We start from the raw sequence: 12,122 nt of genomic DNA, 5'->3' as shown, positions 1-12,122 counted from the left end.
GAATGGCAGAGGATCCCCAAATCCAGGTGTGAAAAACTTGTTGCATCATTCCCAAGAAGACTCATGGCTGGGTGCTTCTACTCAATACTGAGCACAGGGTCTGAATACTTATGACCATGTGATATTTCAGTTTTTCTTTTTTAATAAATTTGCAAAAATTTCTACATTTCTGTTTTTTTCTGTCAAGATGGGGTGCTGAGTGTACATTAATGAGGAATAAAATGAACTTTTTTGATTATGGCAAATGGCTGCAATGACACAAAGAGTGAAAAATTTAAAGGGGTCTGAATACTTTCCGTACCCACTGCATATTCGAAAAATGAGACCAAGTGGGAGTAAGTATATAATGAACATGAGGGGTGCCCAGGACAGAGCCCTGGGGAACACCAGTACTAACAGATGAGGAATGGGATCTGTGATTTTTAATTTGGAGAAACAGTGGGGCCAGAGATGTATGAATGAAACCAGGTGAGTGCAGTGTTGATGTTGATTATACCACCTGATGATAAACGGTGAAGGAGAATGAAGTGTGAAATTATATTAAAAAATCAGAAAAATTAATGAGGATGACAATAGTGATGAGTCGAGAATCTGCAGCTAACAGGAAGTCATTTGTAATTTTTACCCCAGCTGTTTCAGTGCTATGGAGGGGGTGAAAACCAGACTGGAACTGTTCATACAAATTATTATTAGTAAGATGATTATGAACCTGAGCAGCAACTGTTTTTTCTAGGACTTTGAAGATAAATGGTAAATTGGAGATGGGTTGGAAATTATTCTGGTTTGTTGGATCAGAGCTGGGTTTTTGAGGATAGGTGTGATTTTAGCAGTCTTTAGAGATGATGGGACAGAACCAGAGAGATGAGTGAATAATATTGGTTATGAGAAGAGAGAGGGAGTGGGTGCAGGCTTTATCTAAGGTGGTGGGTAGAGGGTCCAGTTGACAGGTAGACCACATTCTCATATGGCCTAAAAAAAGTAAAACATTGATGAGAGCAATTAATGAATGTGTTGAAAATAAAATGTGAAAGTGCAAATAGTTTAAGCTATACCTTAAAAAACTTGACAAGGCCATGACCTCCACACCTTTACAACCTAAAACTAATTTTAAATTAAGTTTTTTACTATATATCACTGACACAGGCTCAGTGTATTTACATCAATTTGACTGTGAATGTTAAAATAATCTAATGAATAAATAAATGAATAACATACATGGAAACACAACTGATTTGATGATCAGATCTTTATTAGTTTGGAAATATAGAAACAATCAATATTAAACAAAACCAGTGAATATGTCAGGAAAAAATAAAATGAGAAAGAGTTTCAGAGTGAGACAGTATCAGAAAGAAATCAGTAAAACCAGTAGCGGAGTCCAGGAGGCAGGTCAGGACTATGAACACTGGTCTCTTCTCAGTTTCACTGTGACAGGACTCTGGGAGCCCTCAGGGGCCTCACACTTCACATTTCCATAGAGAGCCACTTTGCATCAGCAGCACCATGCTCCAGTGCTCTGGGACAGTTTATAGTCCTGAGAGTTGAACACTGGATGACTGACAGCTGTCCTTCATGACAACAGAAGCCACAGAAATCCTCCTCATCAAAAACATGACTCTGATCTCCGTCCTCATCTGGACTCTCCTCTGCTGCTGCTTCACAGGTAAAGTCCAGAGAGTCCAACTCCTCTCCTCTTTGAACATCCGTCGCTGTAAAATGAAGCCGACAAAACCATGAGGCTGCTTTATGTTTTTGTCTCTGTGTCCTCAGAGTCCAGAGGCCAGGTCACAGTGACTCAGCCTGGAGCAGTGAGATCTGCTCTGGGAGGCTCTGTCACCATCAGATGTTAGACCAGTCAGAATGTGTATAATTCTGATTTTTTAGCAGGTACCAACAGAGAGATGGAGAAAGTCCTAAACTGCTCATTTACCGGGCTAGCAGTCGAGAATCAGGGACTCCAGATCGTTTTACAGGCAGTGGATCAGACTCTGATTTCACTCTGACCATCAGTGGAGTCCAGGCTGAAGATGCAGCAGTTTACTACTGTCAGAGTTATCATGAGATCAACAGTCAGGATGTGTTCACACAGTGAAAAATGGTCGTACAAAAACCTCCCTCAGTCAGACTGAACAGAAACTGAACTGACTGCTGCAGCTGGAAACTACTGCAGAGACTGATTCAGTTCACTGAGGACACACACACACACACACACACACACACACACACACACACACACACACACACACAGTTCAAATCAACATTTAAGAAAAACAGGTCCAGTGATCCAAAATGATGTTGATGGAATTTAAACTCCTTTCTCGATGACAGCGTCTCACCATCCTTTCATATCCCAGTATAATCCCGTGGTTTTAAGGGATTGGCCAAAGAATCAAGATGAGCCAAACTGGGACAGTCAGTGAGAAAATGCCTGCTCATGACCTTTGCCCTCAGCCTCATACTGGATCCCAGCTATTTCCAGTCCTGTTCCAAGTCCAATATAAAGTCATCAGCAGCAGAAACCTTGATGATCAAAGACCCAAACAGCCTCTGCACATACAGCTCATATCCCTACATCAACATATATAGAACTGCAGAATTTGAACCTGCCAAAGCAAATGGGATGACACACTCTCTCTGACTATTAACTCAGAAATCAAACAAGCTCAGTGAGACTAAAAGTTCTGTGTGCAGCTTTCAGTCCCATCACATGATCATCCTCAGCACATGGACTTTCCCAGTTGTCACTGAGCTGTGGATGTTCAAATTTCCATTCCTCTGAGCATTTTGGGACAAATGATCCACACTGGCTTCAGAGTCAAAGCATCATTTCACTTTGGCAAACTCATGTCTCAGCTTCACTTGGTGAAATCTCCACCTTACAAACACACAAACATGTCACAGCTGTTTTCACATCAATCTACAAAGAAGTGGACGAGTTCACTGCCAGACTGTTTGATCCTGTACATGTGAATATGCAGCAGTGAGGAGGAAGCAGGCTGCCATGGTGAGGGCAGCTGCAGCTGACTGACTCTGTGTGTTTGCATATGTGTCCAGCCTCTGTGCTCCAGACGTTAAGAGGCCAGTGTTGATCAGTGGCCGTCCTGGCCTTTCAGAGCCACCCACACACCGGCAGCACCATGATGATGATGATGAGGATGATGTCTCTGACTCTACTGCTGGCCACCCTGGGGCTCCTGGTTCAGGGTGAGACTCTCTTCTGAAAACTTTGCTTCAGGATGCAGCCAGGTTCACCACAATGATGTTCTGCTCTGATGGAGAAACGCTGACACGAGCAGCACTGAGCTTCTTCCATCTATTGTCCATGTTAAAGAAATGATCCTCTTCTGTTTGGATGATGATCGTCTTTCTCCAAGCTGGACTGGTCTCAATAAGCCTTCTCCTCTTTTTCATGTTTTCCAGGTTCATCAGGACAAATCACCCTGACTCAGTCTCCTGGATCTCAGTCTGTTGTTCCAGGACAGACTGTCAACATCAGATGTAAAGCCAGTTCAAATGTTGGTTACCATTTGCAGTGGTACCTTCAGAAACATGGAGAAGCTCCTAAACTCCTGATTTATGATGCTGCAACACGTCAGTCTGGAGTTTCTGATCGTTTCAGTGGGAGTCAGTCTGGGACTGACTTCACTCTGACCATCAGTAGAGTTCAGGCTGAAGATGCAGGAGTTTATTACTGTCAGCATGATTACGGCACACCCTTCACACAGTGAAATAACGTCGTACAAAAACCTCCCTCAGCTGCAGAGGAACTGATCTGACTCCACAGCTGCACTAAACCTCAAACAAAATACGTGGTTTAGTATCAAAATATGTTTTGACATGAATTTTAATTATTTTATGACTTTTAATTCATCCAACACATAATTTAGTAACTAGTTAAAGCAGAGTTTAGATCAGGGCTTCTGTGTTACAGTGAATGTTTGGTCTTCACATCAGGAAAAACATATTTCCAAAGAACTGGTGGACACTACAATTAGCAAATTCTTTTACAAAATACTCATTTGTCCCCACATTATACTAAAAAACATAACAAAACAAAACAGGAAAAATATGCACAAACAGATAAAATAACTGACCCACTATATTTTATTTTTATGTTTGTAACTGTAAATAATGAAAGAGCAGATTTGTTGCAGTTTAAAGTTTGCATAGTAAATGTTTTATATACAACATTATTATTGAACTACAGATTCATATTGTTGTTGTTTGTTGTTTTTCTGTTGGTTTTCTGTCCAACATTTTCAGATGTTCCTCCCTCTCCAACATCAGTGAAGGAAATGTTTCCATAAAAGTAAAAACTAGAAATCGTCTCTAAATTGATGTAAATGTTTCAATGATGTTCACCTGTGCTGAGTTTGAATTTCTGGATTAGAATTAATGCCTTTATTTTGTAAAGAAAGAGCATCACAGTGTCTGTTGTCAGATCTTTTGTTCTTTCGGACTGACACTGCTCAAATGTAAAAATATTTTCATTTCAAAGTAGTTTTTCACTTTTTGTGTGTCTCCATATGCTGATGATATTTGATTTTATATTTCCCATTTCTACATTTCCTCAGACACTGAATATTTGTTTCCTCAGAAAATTAATAAGGATACAAACTTTTAATTGCACATAAGTTAATTAAACATAACTATTACTTTCATCTGGGCTAAAAAAAAAAGGAAAATATTGATGAGAGCAATGAATGAATGTGATGAATAAAAAAGTTAAAGTGCAAATAGTTCAAACGATACCTCATAAAAAGAGTCTGTAGAGGCTGCTGATATAAACATGAACTAAAACTGAGCTCGAGAAAACACCCAAATTAAGCCTCACCCTGTACTGGGTCAACAGAGTCTGGAAGTTAGTGTGGACTACAAAGAAGGGACTACAGGGTCCCAGCACCAGAACCAAACACACAGATAAAGCCCACACTTTTATTTCCAACTTCCACATTAGAGCCAAAGGCCAAATAATGAGCGAGTGCAGCTGAAGGCCTCTCAGCCCGATTGGAAATATTCATCATCGGATGATGCTCCAGGCAAAACGGGCCCACACGACCCAAATCACAGAACCGCTGCAGCCCGGTTGGAGCTCGGCTGCGGTTCGGCCCATATTATCTTCGCTCACACACAGTCAAAGGGAAGAAACAGGTGTTCTAAAGACCACCCAGCTAATAGTATTTATGACCTGGATTATTAACTGCACTGACCAAAGTACTTGCAGTTGTGTTCCCTTAGTAAAAGGTCTGAATTGACCCCGTTTTAGAAACTAAACTGTTTTAATCTCGAGTTTTTCCCTCCAGGGCTGCACAGTGAATGTTTCTCAAAATGCAGACGGACTCAGTAAAAACATCAGATCTGCTCCTCACATCAGGACTGTTCAGGAAAACATGTTCCCAAAGAACTGGAGGACACTACAGTCAGCAAGTGACTTATTTATTATTTAACTACATTATATTAAAGACAATCAGTCAGCAGGACATTATTTCATATATACATCAAATATTTGAGCCATTACTGAACTATAGACTGTGTCAACCTGTTCTTTGTTTTTAATCTATTTATTCAAGTGTTAGTAACAACAGATCTGCTGCAGTTTTCAGATGAGTAAATGTAGTACATCCAACATTATTAAAAAAGCACAGATTTGTATTGTTGTGTGTATTTTTCTGTTGGTTTGATGTTCAACAACAACAGCAAAGAAAAACTTTTAATTTAATTTTTCTCATGATGTTTAGAGTTTGAATGTCTGGATTAAACATTAAATGCTTTTATTTTGGAAAGAACGTCCATCATAGTGTCTGTTGTCAGCTCTTTCAGACTCTGCTCACATGTAAAAATATCTTTATTTGAAACTAGTTTTTCACTGATCCCTCTGTGTCGCTATATAGTGGGGCAAAAAAGTATTCAGTCAGCCACCAATTGTGCAAGGTCTCCCACTTAAAAAGATGAGAGAGGCCTGTAATTTTCATGATAGCTATACCTCATCTATGAGAGACAAAATGAGAAAAAAAATCCAGAAAATCACATTGTCTGATTTTTAAAGAATTTATTTGCAAATTATAGTAGAAAATAAATATTTGGTCACCTACAAACGAGCAAGATTTCTGGCTCTCACAGACCTGTAACTTCTTCTGTAAGAGGCTCCTTTGTCCTCCACTCGTTTCCTGTATTAATGGCACCTGTTTGAACTTGTTATTAGTATAAAAGACACCTGTCCACAACCTCAAACAGTCACACTCCAAACTCCACTATGGCCAAAACCAGAGATCTGTCAAAGGACACCAGAAACAAAATTGTAGACCTGCACCAGGCTGGGAAGACTGACTCTGCAATAGGTAAGCAGCTTGGTGTGAAGAAATCAACTGTGGGAGCAATTATCAGAAAATGGAAGACATACAAGACCACTGATAATCTCCCTTGATCTGGGGCTCCACGCAAGATCTCACCCCGTGGGGTCAAAATGATCACAAGAACGGTGAGCAAAAATCCCAGAACCACACGGGGGGACCTAGTGAATGACCTGCAGAGAGCTGGGACCAAAGTAACAAAGGCTACCATCAGTAACACACTACGCTGCCAGGGACTCAAATCCTGTAGTGCCAGACGTGTCCCCCTGCTTAAGCCAGTACATGTTCAGGCCTGTCTGAAGTTTGCTAGAAAGCATTTCGATGATCCAGAAGAGGACTGGGAGAATATCATATGGTATGAAACCAAAATAGAACGTTTTGGTAAAAACTCTACTTGTTGTGTTTGGAGGAGAAAGAATGCTGAGTTGCATCCAAAGAACACCACACCTACTGTGAAGCCTGGGGGTGGAAACGTCATGCTTTGGGGCTGTTTTTCTGCAAAGGGACCAGGACGACTGATCCATGTAAAGGAAAGAATGAATGGGGCCATGTATCGTCAGATTTTGAGTGAAAACCTCCTTCCATCAGCAAGGGCATTGAAGATGAAACGTGGCTGGGTCTTTCAGCATGACAATGATCCCAAACACACCTGCCCGGGTAACAAAGGAGTGGCTTCGTAAGAAACATTTCAGGGTCCTGGAGTGGCCTAGCCAGTCTCCAGATCTCAACCCTGTTAGAATAAGGGCATTGTAAATTGCTAACTGTGTTATGAGAATTGTCATTTTGTAGACAGATTTATGTAAAGGGTGTAACCAGGCATGTCATAGTTGAGGAAACCCAGGTTTTCTGTGCAAATCACCAAGACATGTAAATGTATGGATGTGAACTCTGTATGAACTCTGAAGTTAACCTATGTTTCAACTTTCCCCTGTTGTGTAAAGTGAGACGGTGCCTGGAACCCATGTAACCACCTCCAGATATAAATTAAAGTGTTCTGAGCGGGCTCGGGGCTGCAGCCGGAGATAAGCAACAAGTTTGCATCTCCTAACAGTCACGAGCTCAACCTAGAACAAAGAAAAGAAAGTCTCTGTTTAAATGTTTGATTAGAACCAACATTTATTGGTGTTTCCGCCCGGTTTCCAATATAGCATCAACGGTGAAGAGGAGGACGAGGACGCTGGAAAACTGCGCGCAGTCGGTCCCATAGGGGACCGAGGAAAATCCACCCTCGTGAATTCGACGGGAGGTCGGTGTCTGCTCGCCTGAAAGATCCTCTTCACTTCTGCTGCTTGACGGAGGCCGGACAAGAGACGTATTTGCAGAAATAGGTGAGCTGCGTTGACTTCTATGTCTGGGACATAGCAGTGTCAGGGACACTAGCGAGCAGCTGCAGAGTTCGTCAGGGACGAAACCTATGTCAGGGACATAGCAGTGTCAGGGACACTAGAGAGCAGCTGCAGAGTTCGTCAGGGACGAAACCTATGTCAGGGACATAGTAGTGTCAGGGACACTTGAAAAGTAAAAGCGCTATTCGTCAGGGACGAAAAGAAAGTATCAGGGATACTGAAACACGTGTGAGTGAATGAGAGCGTGTGAGTGAATGAGAGCGTGTGACTGATGGTGGTTGACGGACTATTGTCGGCTGAATAGAACAGTGTCACTACCTATTAAAACTGTGTATTTTGTTGGGCACAAGTAAAAATTGAAAAGTTGAGTGTGGTGGACGGCTGTATCCGCAGGTAATTAGTACCTGTAGAAGCTTGATACAGTGGACGATCCCCACGCTGTTGTGACTGATCGTTTGCTTGTGCCAAAGTTGCAACTATGGGAAAGGGGAACAGTAAACCCCAATTAATGGGGGATCCTAAATATATGAACACTTATTCTCCCGGATCAGCGAGATATTTAGGAGAATGGCAGAAAAAGTATGAGTTTCCAGGAAAATTGGAAACCTGCGCATGCGATAAATTGGTAACTCAGTTAAAAGCAGAAGTGGCTATAGCAGAACCTAAGAAAATTGATAAGTTTAAACTTCAGCTTATTGAAGCAGTAAAGTGGCAGGAACAAGCCGAGAAGCGCAGACAGAAAAGGAAAGATAAGAAATCCCTCATAGCAGCGCTCCAAGAGGACCCTGCTGATTTTGTTGGGAGGCCACTAGCACTTATCCAGCAGGAGGAGGATAAGAAAAAGAAGCCTAAGCCAGCCCAAGGGGAATTGGCGGCCCGAGGGCCACAGGTGACTGCAGCACCAAAGGCCAAGTCGGAGGCGACGGAACCGCAGTCTCAAGGTTCGTCTACAGGCTCCGCTCCCCCTCTTCCTCCTCCACCTCTCCCGTTCGGGTTTGGTTGGCTGAGTCCTTCCCATTCGCGGTCGGGAAAGCAGTATGGCCCTTACGGTGAGGTACAGACAGAGCTGTCAGCCATGGTCAAACGAGACGAGCCATGGGGACCACGACCTGATCCCCCACCGTGGCCACCAACGGACCCGACTAGCATTTTTCCTGCAATTGAGGTGCCTAATCCTCATTTTGGAGTAAGTGGAGATAACAAACCTCTCCTCTTAGTTAGACGCCCATGGTCATGTAAAGAGTTAGAAGATGCAGTTAAAGGCCTGGGTGACCCCCTGGCTAATGTCCGCCAGTGGATTGTTAATCTTCAGCAGTTGAGACAAACATATAATTTAGATGGACAGGAAATTGACTCAGTATGCAGGAAAGCTTTGGGTCATAGGTATGGGGGAGTCAGAGGCAGTTATACAGGAACTGATCTGAATGGGTTTCCCTTAGCACCTAGGTCACGGGAGCTTACGGGAGAAGTAGAGGAGCTGATGGAGAGGGTAGAGAAAAAGTTTGTAAAACCTCCTGATTACCAGGCCATTGCCCAATGCAAGCAGAAAGAAGGAGAGGATGTACAGGATTATAGGGGAAGGCTAGAGGAAGTGTTTAAAGCAAATAGTGGTCTGGATCATGATGATGATTCTAAGAGTGCCTATCAGCAACAATTAAAACAGGCTTTATTAAGTGGCTTCCTCCCCTCCATCACTCACCATATCCGAAAGTTAAATATTAATACACCCACAGATGGAGTGACTCAAATAATGAATTATGCACAGCATGCCCAAGACTTACAGAAACATAAATCAGAACAACAATCAAAAGCTGCAGTGTTTGCACTACTGGATGTCATGGGTGACAGGGGGAGAGGAGGTCCTTCACAGTACAACAGGAGAGGATTCAGAGGAAGAGGCAGAGGTAGAGGGAGCTCAGGAAGAGGCTTTGGAAATAGGAAATGGAAGGATGATGTATGCTATAATTGCGGTAGACCAGGACACTTTGCCCGTGATTGTGATGAGCAGAACCAGAGCTCAGGGAGAGATGAAGGCAGACGATCAGAAGAGTATAGGAGACCAGGACCCTTTAACCCCCAAGCATGACTAGGCCCTACTGTAGATGAAATGCTGGACCTTGAAGAAATTGTAGACACTTATTATAATTCAGAAGGGAATAAGGTAATGCCCATTAGAATGCTAAAAATTAATGGAGTGAAAATAGAGTTCTTGTGTGACACAGGAGCAGACAGAACAGTCCTGAGGGATAAAGTTCCTGGCGTGACAAGAGGTGATAAAAATATTTTTGTAAAATCAGCAAATGGACAGGTCACCCCTTGCAGTTTCTCCCAAAGTTTTGTGATTGAGGATGAGGCATCTGGCTTTCAGGAAAAGGTAATGGCAGTTTTGTGTCCTAACTGTCCTGTGAATTTATTGGGCAGAGATCTGTTGAGTAAGTTAAAAATATCCCTAGTACCTACTACAAACGGGATGGCAGCCATAGGCCCGGGGGAGGAGATCCCCTCTTATGTAGTGCTGAAACAAGGGGCACCACATTACTGGTGGTCCCTAGATCTGCCCATGCCTGACCCTGGACGCACAGGAAAGCAGCTCCTGCGCCTGCTGCCTGATCCTCAACCACCACACTCAGAAAGCCTCTCCCCAGAGCAGATGCATGTCACCCTCTATTATAAACACACCCCAGGTCCAGATTTTGACTATGTACGGAAGTTTGAGAAGTTAAGGCCACAGAGAATAACGCTTAAGACCCTTTATACTGATAGGAAAGGAAAGGCAGTATGCTCTGTTAGTCTTCCTCCAGAAGCTAAGCGCCTCTTGATGGGATGGTCACCTAATCCTCACTTGTCAGTGTCTAAGACGAATGACATGCACTGGGAGGAGTTAAAGCAGTTTTTGAATAAAGCTGAGAGTATTTGTGATTGGCATGAAGAAGAAGGAGGCTGGTTTAGTAATAGTGTGGGAAGCTGTTTTTACACAAACTTAAATTGGGTTGTGACGGCCACTCCCCGTGCTCACATGGGGGAGGATGACCGAGAATGAGTGTTACTTCTGGAGGAGTTAGATCCGTGTTTGGCTGAGGTGCCTGACAGTTTCTGGTCTCGAAGCAAAACTGATGTAGGCCTAATGACTACAGCTCCAGAAGTTATTATTAAACCTAAATCTGACTATAGACCTAGGATAAAGCAGTATCCCCTTAAACCAGACGCCCTTCAGGGAATCAGGCCTGTGGTACAAGAGATGCTTGATGCAGGGATCCTGATGAGGGCACCAGAGGCTCAGTGTAACACCCCTATATTCCCAGTGAAAAAAGCTGATGGGAGGAGTTGGAGGATGATCCAAGACTTAAGGGAAGTAAATAAAGCAGTTGAAAGTAGGGCCCCGTGTGTCCCAGATCCTCACACTTTGTTGAACCATATAAAACCTGAAATGAAGTGGTTCACGGTTGTGGATCTCAGTAATGCTTTTTTCTCTATCCCAGTACATCCGGACTCACAGAGATGGTTTGGGTTTACCTTTGAGGGGAAGAAACTCACCTACACCAGGTTGCCACAGGGTTATGTTGATAGCCCCACTATATTTGTATCAGAATTGGAAAATTGCTTATCTACATTCCATGTGCCCTCACATAGCCAAATTTTGACCTATGTGGATGATATTTTAATTACATCAGACACTCAGCAGCATAACAAAGACACGGCGATAGCACTGTTCAAACATTTGGAAAGAACAGGTAACAAAGCATCTCCAAAAAAGCTACAGTGGGCTACTTCTGAAGTTGTATTCCTGGGTCATAAATTAACACCAGAAGGCAGAGCCCTGACTGAATCCAGGAAAGCAGCTATTCAACAAGCTTGTAAGCCTATCACTAAGCAACAGATGATGCAATTCTTAGGGCTGTGTAACTACTGTCGACAGTGGATTCCAAATTATGCTCAGGTAACACAACCACTGTTAGACCTGATTTATGAAACACCGATGGCCATGAAGCAGGAAATAAAGTGGACTCCAGAAGGTGAGAAGGCTTTCTGTGAGTTAAAAGCACAGTTAGTGACCACACCTGTCTTGAGTCTCCCAGATTATAGTAAACCCTTTGTTCAAACTGTGGATTGTAAAGGGAAGTTCATGACTTCGGTGCTAACTCAATTGTCAGGAGGAAAGCAGAAGCCAGTAGCCTATTATTCTAAGAGGCTGGATCCTGTGGCTTGTGCTTTGCCTGCCTGTGTCAGAGCTGTGTGTGCCGCTGCAATGGCAGTAAAAGCCTCGGCAGAAGTAATACTTTTCCATTCACTTACATTGCTAGTCCCACACTCAGTTGACTTACTTCTGACAGAAACTAAAATGTCATTTTTGTCACCAGCTAGACATCTGTCAGTCATGGCGCTCCTACTGTCCCAGCCACATTTGACTATAAAAAGATGCTCTACA

At 42.9% G+C, this 12,122-nt stretch overlaps 1 pseudogene and 1 gene segment (V, D, J or C); one reads left to right on the top strand and one right to left on the bottom strand.

Moving 5' to 3' along the window:
* LOC113126322 (Ig kappa-b4 chain C region-like) overlaps positions 1-12,122 on the bottom strand; it is a 34,015-nt gene that overhangs the window by 14,534 nt on the left and 7,359 nt on the right.
* On the top strand, positions 1,612-2,185 carry LOC113126924 (Ig kappa chain V region 3381-like; annotated as a pseudogene).

This window comes from Mastacembelus armatus, chromosome 11 (genome assembly GCF_900324485.2).
Source record: "Mastacembelus armatus chromosome 11, fMasArm1.2, whole genome shotgun sequence".
Classification (NCBI taxonomy): Eukaryota; Metazoa; Chordata; class Actinopteri; order Synbranchiformes; family Mastacembelidae; genus Mastacembelus; species Mastacembelus armatus.
Note: the sequence above shows the minus strand (reverse complement) of the source record. Positions and strands in the feature narration are given on the sequence as shown.